The sequence below is a fragment of the Fistularia commersonii genome, chromosome 6 (genome assembly GCF_037954325.1).
Source record: "Fistularia commersonii isolate RoL2024-O1a breed Wild chromosome 6, RoL_Fcom_v1.0, whole genome shotgun sequence".
Lineage (NCBI taxonomy): Eukaryota > Metazoa > Chordata > Actinopteri > Syngnathiformes > Fistulariidae > Fistularia > Fistularia commersonii.
In genome coordinates, this window is record NC_141289.1 from 12498846 (window position 1) to 12509214 (window position 10369).

Here is a 10369-nt window from a genome sequence, read left to right on the forward strand (position 1 = left end):
AGTGTTTGAATTGAAACACCACCGTTATGCTTTTCAATGACTTTGCAGGCATTGGTGTAACCTGAATGCAATATTTCGTCAAAGTTAGTATTCTTTGCCTGAGGAAATCCTTAATATCATTGATTTAATTAATTAGATCAAACTCTATTTCATTATGAGACTGATGTCCCTATCAATTTAGTGGAGAAGTTATGTTAATTAGTAATTTTCACATTTTTTTTCGCATATCTAATTCGCCTCTAAATTACAATTAATCTAGCCGATGCCGATATAGCCATTTTCTACATTGTTGCAGGGAACATTATGTCGCTCCTAAAGTGTGATTAACATATTAATACATTTTATGAAAATGGCCCAGTGGAGACTGCTGAAATGGAATACAATTTTCAAAAACTCTACAGTAACTTTGAAAAGTTAAGATGGGGTTATTCACGGAATGTTAGTGTCTCACATGTCGAGATGTTGAGATTTTTACTTTATTACCAAAAAACTATACGCAGATCATATGGCATGGTGGGAGGGTGGTTAGCTCTTCCACCTCAGCAAGAAGGTTCCTGGTTCAATTCTGGCAGGGATCCTTTCTGTGCAGAGTTTTATACGTTCCCCCTGTGTTTGTGTGGGTTTCCTCTGGGTTCTCGGGTGGCCTGCCACAATACCAAAAAATGCGGTAGATTCATCAGAGACCCTAATTTGCCCAAACGTGATAATGATAGAGTGAATGGTTGTATTTCTCTCTGTGTGGCCCTGTGACCCACTTGCATTGGTCCAGGATGAACCCCGCCTCTCGACCAATGACAACCGGGACAGGCATTGCGGCCCTGAGTGCAGGATAAACGGTATTGAGAATGCATGAATGATTGATATTATGATTCTTTTGTACATTCCCCCTCGCACACAGATATTACAGATGGATGGATAGAATCAGGATCCGCTCTTCACCAAATGTATAACATACACAGGATTTTGTCTTGGTGTGACTGTGTAACAGTCTATAATAGTAATTATGTATATATATATATATATATATATATATATATATATATATGTGTGTGTACGGAGAAATATGAGTAATAAAGAAAAAGAAAAACTTAACTGAGTAATAAAACACGTGGTGCTTGAGAATATAATCAATACAGTACAGATAGATAGATAGATAGATAGATAGATAGATAGATAGATAGATAGATAGATAGATAGATAGATAGATAGATAGATAGATAGAACTTAATGATCCCAAGACCCGGAAATTATAAGGGCAACAACAGCACAACACTCAATAGAAAACATAGATGGGAAAATACATGTTAAAAAATGCCATGTAAAATGCTATAATTTTTTCCATACTGTTGTTTTTATCAAGGGAAAATGAAAATGTTTTTCAATTTGATATTCTCAAAATGAGACCAACTTGTACTACCCCATTGTAAAAAATATATACTATGTATTTTGGATAGAAAAGAGGTGTCAAGAAATAGCACCATGCAGAAGTTTGCATCTTCAACAGTCATCATTTCAAAGATGAAAGAGCAAGTGACGAGTGAAAAAAGTTTTCACACGACTGGAAATGGAAAACGGATTAGATATCACAGGCTCACGGTGGCGCTGTGATCAATATGAACTCTTAACTATATTGTGAAAACAACTACCATGTTCTAGGCAATCACAAGTAAATCGCAGTTGCAGAAAGCTGGAAGGAATCAAGCCCAACAGCATTTTTCAATGATCCAAATGCTCTGGGAATATGCATGAGAGCACCAGACACAATTCCCTGCTCCCTGCTCTCTTGCATGACTTCAGCGGAGCCGTCACCGAGCCCGCTGTTATTTGAACAAATCTGTCAGTAATAGAGCGGAGAACAAAGTTGTGTTTAGATGGAAAGCGGTAATCAATTAACAGTGAGGGAAGCATCACTTTCCTGAATGCAGCTGCGGCGAATGAGCTGCTTCGCTCATCTGGATTCTTTGTTGTTGTCCTTAAAAGAAGTAAGAAAAAAAAAGAAAAGCAATAAGAGACAGAATATCATGTGAATGGCTCACACTTCTGGGTGAGGCCTCCACCCCGCTTTCGTTTGTGAAGTAATTGAAATGGCCTTTTCGTAACTTTTCCTTTCCCACCATAGGCCCTTCATTATTTCTTTCATTGAGGCAATAATCAAATTCAATTACACTTCAAGACCCATCCCTTCAAAAATAATTGACAATTCTACCCTTAAACAAGCCAACCTCCTGAGTCTTCCCCGCTCCTTGCGTTCATCTCATCAGAATCAGCTACGCCACAGACGTGTGTTTACAGATAAACTTCGCAACCACAGCCGACAAATGAATCCGCACACTGCAGACTGCGACATAAATAATAAGATGAAATAATCATCGCTTTTTTTTTTCTTGTTAAAAGTGGCTTTGGTGAAACTGATAAAGGCTATTTTGCAGTCAATAAGTGTGAAATTTGAATTCATTTAGATTATTTCTCGCATTTTGAGAGAGAGGAAGTGGATCCAAACTGTCATAAAGACGGGAAGGGAAATTGTATTGACCTAATAGGAACTCTGATGAGACTGATATCCATTTAGCAAAGAAACCGGGTCTATATTGGTTTGTTTTTCTCTCCATAAACTCATAATTTGATCATAAGGAGGTCACAAGCTGTGAGGATTAGTGTGAAAGTAAAGCCTCATGAGGAGACGTCTGTTTTGGTCACTGCGGGAAAGAATCTTGGAATATTCTCAGAGCTCCAAGTGGGTTCTTGTTCATAGCACGAGTTATATCTTGGGCCTTGTATGGGAAACCGTGAGCGTGTGTGTGTGTGTGTGTGTGTGTGTGTGTGTGTGTGTGTGTGTGTGTGTGTGTGTAAAAATATGACTGTAAAGCTGTGACATTTCCCCGTGATAGTTCAGTACCATGGCAGTTCTGAGTAACGGCACCCGGGAGAAATCATATTTACAGCCTCATTCAACTGTGCTGATCCCCAGTTAAACATCACTCAAACCACCAGCTCGGCTCTTTTTCTGTTCTTGTCTCTCAAACACACACACACACACACACACACACACACACACACACACACACACACACATACATACATATGCACACACATCCTTTCACATAATAACACATATGCAAGCATGCCCTGCAAAATGATGTCAGAGGAATGTTCAAGGAACATTGGTGGTAGGCGTTAAATAGATTTATCTCTGCACATACCTTCATATTTTACCAGGAATTACTCCTGAATATCACGGAGTTGAATCTCACATTTTCACATTTCCACATTTTCGCGTTTGGGAATATTCCTGAAGCAATCAATTGAGGAAAAAAGATGGGGAAAAAAAGCTGTAAAAAAACAGAGGAATATACTTTTGAAACAAAAGAAGCAACTGTTCTGTGAACAGCCAACCAGAGCACAGAGGAAAGGGACTTGCTCATTTTGCTTATCATTCTTTCACAAGCTCTAGTTTGAGCCCCTGTGAGACATAACAGAATCAAGCCACTGGGGCACAAGCAAGGGAGTCAAGTAAACACATCGTAGTAGAATAAGCAAGCCCCACAAAAGGCCATCCTCCCATGACCACAGCCACACACAAAGACACTCTGTTCCAGTTTCCAGAAATACACTGGAAATGACAACAAACAAGAATAGAAAATGATTAAAAAAAAAAAAATCAGATGACAAAAATTCTGCGGCTGCAAATATCAAATCAATATCCTGTCTATATTCAGTCTTGAAACTGTTTGGACTTGGCGTCATTCTGGGATTATTTGTAACAGTAATAACCCCCAGAGGACAGGCCCAGAGGAGTGTGCACCACCTGGCCCCTCCTCAGGGCCAGGAAAACAACAGGAGCAGGTGGGGATGATGCAGTTTGTGTGTGTAAAATTACAACTGACTTCGACTGTGAGTGTGTATGTGTGTGAGTGTGTGTGTGTTGTTCTTTTTAACTCATGTATTCTAGGTCAAAGGCCTGTCTGCTCACCTTCAGTTGTTATGGAAACAGCCAGTGAATACAAGAACAGCATTTGCATGTTGTCAGCCCCGAAGAACGTGCCGTGCCAAACACAGTAAGTTCACCCAGTCAGACAATTGAGTATCTTTCTTGCTAAGAATGAGAAATGCTTCTGTGCTCGCGTGCTCCTTTTCTAGGAGGACTCTCCAGCATTCATATTAAAAAGGAAATGCAAACTATTTGACAATTATGCACATATAAATTCATTCTCGTGTTTTAATTCGCTCGAATTTTTGTCCAGTTTTTTTCCCTGTAGTTTTCCTACAAATGGAGAATGTGTCCAACTACTGCAGAATATTCAGTACAGTCCAGAACTCATTTGACCACTGTCGGAGATTTAACATTTAAAAATCAGCTTCCTCGGCACATGAATCAAAGATTATATGTTAAGCGTCGGCTACAGAATGGGCGCAACTCCCTTCCACCTCCCTCCAAGAAGATGGCAAGAGAGCAATGCAGCATAAATGGTTGTAAAATATAAATACAAAGCTGATTCATTTCATATGAAATTTAAATTTTATGTGATTTATGTATATAATTGCAACACTTTCCTACAACTCCAGCTGCATTCAAGGAGACGACACCTGGCTTACGATATACTGTATATATACACGTGTGTATATACACTATATGGCCAAAAGTATTCACTCAACCATCCAAATAATCAGAATCAGGCATTCCAATCACTTCCATTGCCACAGGTGTATATAATCAAGCACATAAGCATGCAGACTGTGTTTACAAACATTTGTGAAAAAATGGATCACTCCCTGAAGCTCAGTGTACTCCAGTGTGGAACTGTGATAGGAGGCCATGTATGCAACAAATCCAATTATGAAATTTCCTGGCTCCTAAATATTTCACAGTTAACTGTCAGCTGTATTATAAGAGCATGGAGGTGTTTGGGAATGACAGCAACTCGGCCACAAAGTGGTAGGCCACGTACACTGACAGAGCGAGGTCCGGGGAATTATAAGGTGCATCGTGTGATGAGGTCACCAACTTTCTGCAGAGTCAATCGCTACAGACCTCCAAACTCCATGTGGCCCTCAGAATTGCTCAGGAACAGTGCACAGAAAGCGTCATAGAATGGGTTTCCGTGGCTGCATCCAAGTCAGGCATCACCAAGAGCAATGCAAAGCGTCGGATGCAGTGGTGTAAAGCACACTGCCATTGGACTCTAGAGTAGTGGAGACGTTTTCTCTAGAGTGATTAATTGCACTTCTCCATCTGGCAATCTAATGAACAAATCTAGGTTTGGCGGATGCTAGATCGGTCTCGTGCCAAGACGTGGATGACAAAGTTTGGTTCGGATGAACTTGACTCGCCTCAGCAGAGTCCTGACCTCAACCCAATAGAGCACCTTTTGGATGAATTAGTGGAGATAAGAGCCAGGCCTTCTCTTCCACAATCAGTGTGTGACCTCACAAATGCATTTCTGGAGGAATCATCAAAAATTTCCATAAACATGCTCCTGAACCTTGTGGACAGCCTTCCCAGAAGAGTATAAGCTGTTAAAGCTGCAAAGGTGTGGACCAACATCTCATTAAACCATATGGATTAGGAATGGGATGTCACTTAAGTTCATATGCGAGTCAAGGCAGGTGAGCAAATACTTTTGGCCATAGAATGTAAATGACTTGTATGCTTGGTTGGGCAGTAAGGAGTGGGAGAATGATTTATATAGGCTGGCAAAACAGAGATAGAGATGGAAAGGATGTACAGCAGGTTGAATAGCTGATGAATGGGCAAAATGAAAGAGAGGCAATGGTAGAAGAGATGACTATTGTAGACCACAATGTAGCAGTGATTAGTAAAAGTGAAGTGAGGCAAGCACTGAAGAGGATCCAGACTGGAAAGGCAGCTGGTCCTGATGATATACCTGTGGGGGTATGGAAATGTCTAGGAGAGGCAACGGTAGTGTTTATGGCTACATTATTCAACAGGATCTTCAAGAGTGAGACGATGCCTGAGGAATTCAGAAGAAGTGTGATGATGCCCATTTTCAAGAATAAGGGGGATGGGCAGAATTGCAGCAACTATAGAGGGATAAAGTTGATGGGCCATACAATGGAGTTATAGGAAAGAGTATTGGAAACTGCACTCAGAGCAGAAGTCAGCATTTGTGAACAGTCGTATGGCTTCATGCCTAAGAAGAGTACCACAGATGCAGTATTTGCTTTGAGAATGTTAACAGAGAAGTACAGAGAAGGCCAGAGGGAGCTGCATTACATTTTTGTAGACCTAGAAAAAGTATATGACAGGGTGCCAAGAGAGGAGCTCTGGTATTGTATGAGGAAATCTGGAGTGGGAGAGAAGTACGTTAGAGGAGTGTTGTATGGTTTTCAGGGAGGAGTTGAGAAAGGCTCTGGCTGGTCAGGGAGACCTTCCAGATGATTACAGTTGATGATTACAATTACAACCAATGTTATCAGAGAGACAGGTAGGAGAGTAGAATTGCGGCAACTATAGAGAGATAAGGTTGATGAGCCAAACAATAAAGTTATGGGAAAGAGAGGTGAAAACTAGACTGAGAGCATAAGATAAGACAAACTTCATTGATACGCATAAGGGAATTTCCTTTGTTACAGCAGTTATGTGGCAGAGAGTGGCAGAGACGTATGTTCGACTGGTGCAGGACACATATGCTAGCTGTAAGACAGTGCTGAGGTGTGCTGCAGGGGTTACAGAGAAGTTCAAGGAGAAGGTGGGGCTTCATCAGGGATCAGCTCTTAGCCCCTTCTTGTTTGAAGTCGTAATGGACAGGCTGACAGATGTTAGACAGGAATCTCAGTGGACCATGATGTTTGCAGATGACATAGTGATCTATAGTGAGAGCAGGGAAAAGGTTGGGGAAAATCTTGAGAGGTGGAGGTATGCTCTGGAAAGGAGAGGGGTGAAGGTTAATTGCAGCAGGACAGAATATATGTTTGTGAATCAGAAGAACCTGGGTGGAATGGTGAGGCTGCAGGAAGTGGAGATCAAGAAGTTGGAGGATTTAAAGTACCGAGGGTCAACAGTCCAGAGCAACACTGTGGAAAAGAACAGGTTCAAGCAGGTCTGAATGGGTGAAGAAAAGTGTCAGGGGTACTATGCGATAGAACACAATCAGCCAGAATGAAAGGAAAGGTGTACAAGACAGTGGTGAATCCAGTGACGTTATATGGTGTGCTGGAGGTTGGATGAGCTGGAGGTCGCAGAGATGAAAATGCTAAGGTTCTCTTCACAGGTAATCTGGCAAAAAAAATGTGTCAATGAAACTGTTGCTTCAGCCTAACAGATTTTGAGCTGTGACACCAAGACCTTCTAGGAGGGTACAGTAACATTAGCATGTCACGTCCTTTGATTGGATAGTCAGAGAGCATACTAGCCAGGGCTAGCAAGCTGCATCTGTAGTGCGCTGCATGAACACAAATACTGTTGTGTTGATATAATAGCTAATGTTATAATGGCTAATAAAAGGACATCATTCACAAGGGTTGGGCAATGCCAAAGTAAGCATGCCTCTAGGAAAGGGATTTGTCCGTCACTGTCAGTCCGCTAACTGTGAGCGGTACCCCTGGCTCACAGGCTCCGAGGAACACTGCAATTTGTATTGCTGGGAGTGGTTATTTGCCACTGATCGACATGGTGTTTGGGACCACACTGGATTTGTAAACTTAACTGGATACTTAAAAGCAACGGTGCTGTCCAAAAGTTTTGGGGAGACCAGAGTGGATCTACAGCTGAGTGAGCAAGTGCACGGCAAGTGAGGCAGCGCAGCTCGCACTGGTCCTGCGTTATGTTACGGGCACAGGAGTGAAGGACTGGTTTATCAGATTCAAAGATGTTACCAATGGAAAATGAGCTGATGACATTGTCTTATTATCCAATTTTTGGTGGAAAATGAATGTCTGGGTAAAGTGGTGGCATTGTATTTTGACGCCGCAATGGTTATGTCTTCAGGATTAAATGGAGTGAAAGCTAAAGTTAAGGAGAGAGCACCTGTACACATATGTGTGTTTTGCTCTGACCATCCCCGTGTCCACTCCTCAAACATTTCAGCGCGAAAGCTAATTAAAACTTACGCCAGAAATATGACATGGCAGGTTCGACTTTCAACATTAGCTTTGATCGCAATAGAAAACGACTTCTCGATGGAGCTGAAGCACATGGATAATCCAAACAGAGTAATTGAACTCTTTGAGGAAAGAAAGAAGAATGGATTTTGTGTACAAATAATCCAAATTTTTGGTGAGTAAAATATTTCTATTTTCCTAAGTGATATTGCAATTTTATGAGGCTATTAATGCTTGTTTATGTGTGTCGCAGTTGCAGCTGCAGCAGAGGGAGACTTGTGTACTCTAGGTTTGTTTCTTTAGCAACAGCTGTCATTATGGCTACATGAGTTATCTCTGCAATGCAATGGCTCTTTTTACTGCATTTTTCCCATAATAAGATGGCTTTTATCACCATAAAACAGTTATTGAGGGGTGGATTGATAAATGGAGCACTACTGAAGGCCTAGGTGTGAAATACATGGCCCATCACTGATCTATATAAAATACGTATATTTAACACACTGCCGTTGCCATATGTGTGAGAGCATCAGTTATAATCAAGGAGAAGAGGTTTCTAATATTCCCAAAATCCCTTTGGCAACTCCAGAACCTGGTCTCACTTGACACCAGTGAGTGTCCTTGTCTCTGGATGTCTCAAAGCCCAGTCCTTTATCCTGCTCCCATCTCATCAACACCTTGGGGGAGAGCCGTGCTACCTGCAGGTAGGCAGCACTTGCACACATTGTACACAGACCATCACATGAACAGAGCTGTGATGGATGGCCTTCCTTCTGTAATGCACAAAAGCAATATCCGTCACTCTGGGGTCCAGAGGTAAGAGATGCTCTTTTGAAAATGACACCCTCCCCCTGCGGAAGTCGGCCCAACTGCAGAGCTGCTCATGCAGGGACCCCCACCTCCGTCTAATCCATCTTGGGTGGTGGTTCATATCACTTACAGTTCACTTCATATTTTACAGGTTCCATAATTCAAAACGGCAATAAATCCATCCAAATGAGCATCTGTGTCTCGACAGCGACACGCAGCTTTTTTTTTTTTAAATACTCCATCAGTGTTAGTGTTAATGAAATGAAGGCGCACATGTTACCCGGACAAAGCAGATGAAGTTTAACCCAACAGACTCGTGCCGAGCTGTTTAAATCCCCGCTTGTTTTTTTGGCAGTGCTGAAGTCCTCTGAGGCAGCCAATTCCTCTGGAAGTCTTGTTTAGACTTTAGGGACGTTCAGCAATAGCAAATGTGCCGCTCACTTACATTTACAGATTACCCCAATAACAGGATTAATATTTGAGATCATTTTTATTTCGGGAGGAAGCAGAGCTCAGTGTTAACCGCTTCTGCCTCAAAGCAGAAAGGTCCCTGGTTCAATTCCGACAGGGGGCCTCTGTGCAGCATTTTGATGTTCATGTCTGTGTGGGTTTCCTGCCACAGGCCTAAAACATGAAGAAGGTTCATTGGAATTGGTTGTATATCTCTATATATCGTGAATCTTCATCTTTTCCTTTTGGCTTTTCCCTTGAGGGGTCGCCGCAGCAAATCAACCTTCTCCATCTAACCCTATTTTCTGTATCCTCCTCTCTCACACCAACTAACTTCATATCCTCTCTCACTAAGTCCATAAATCTTCTCTTTGGTCTTCTTCGAGACCCCCTGCCTGGCAGCTCCAATATATTCACTATACCTCCTCTGTAAACGACCAAACCATCTCAGTCTGGCTTCATCTCAGTCTGGGCACCGTCACACATCGTCTCGATTCTTCAGGCACCTTCTCACCCTCTAAGATACTGCTGAAAAATCTAGTCAGAAACTCTGCCGCTCCGAGGCACTTCCATACCACTACAGGTATATCATCAGGACCAACTGCCTTTCCACTCTGCATCCTCTTCAATAACTTCCTCACTTCAATTTTACTAAGCTCTGCTACTTTGTGGTCTACAATAGTCACCTCTTCTACCCTTCCCTCTTTTATTTTTCTGATTCATCAGCTCTTCAGAGTACTCTTTCCATCTTCCCATCACTCTTCTCTGCAATTGTCAATTCATTTCCCTTTCTGTCCTTTATCACACAGACCTGCTGTTCATCTTTTCCATCTTTATCTCTCTGTTTCACCAACCTGTAAAGAGCATTCTCTCCCTCCTTACTGTCCAATTGAGCTTACAAGTCATCGTACACCCCTTGTCTTGCCTTTGCTACCTCTATCTTTAACTTGCGCCGTATCTCCCTGTACTCCTGTCTGTTCTTTTCAGTCCCCTCGGTGTTCCATTTCTTCTTTGCTAACTGCATATACTCCTGCACTTCCTCATTCCATCA